Source organism: Lepidochelys kempii, chromosome 7 (assembly GCF_965140265.1).
Source record: "Lepidochelys kempii isolate rLepKem1 chromosome 7, rLepKem1.hap2, whole genome shotgun sequence".
NCBI classification, from domain to species: Eukaryota; Metazoa; Chordata; order Testudines; family Cheloniidae; genus Lepidochelys; species Lepidochelys kempii.
In genome coordinates this window covers 86,371,245-86,371,458 of record NC_133262.1, presented here as the reverse complement: position 1 = coordinate 86,371,458, position 214 = coordinate 86,371,245, and positions in this window count along the sequence as shown.

Genomic DNA, 214 nt, shown 5'->3' with positions numbered 1-214 from the left:
ACGCTGACCCACAGGATGTGAAAGGAAATGCAGCGGGTCTGTGACTCGGCTCCACGTTTTTCAGAATGCCTTTCCCCACAGGGAGCTCTGGGAAGTGTAGTTCCACAAAGACTGCTTCAGAAGCCCCTCGCACTGTGGAGGCTGTGTTTGACAGGTCACTGTACAATTGCTCTTATTTTTCTTAACTCTTTGCATTAGTGGTGCTTTCTTGTAG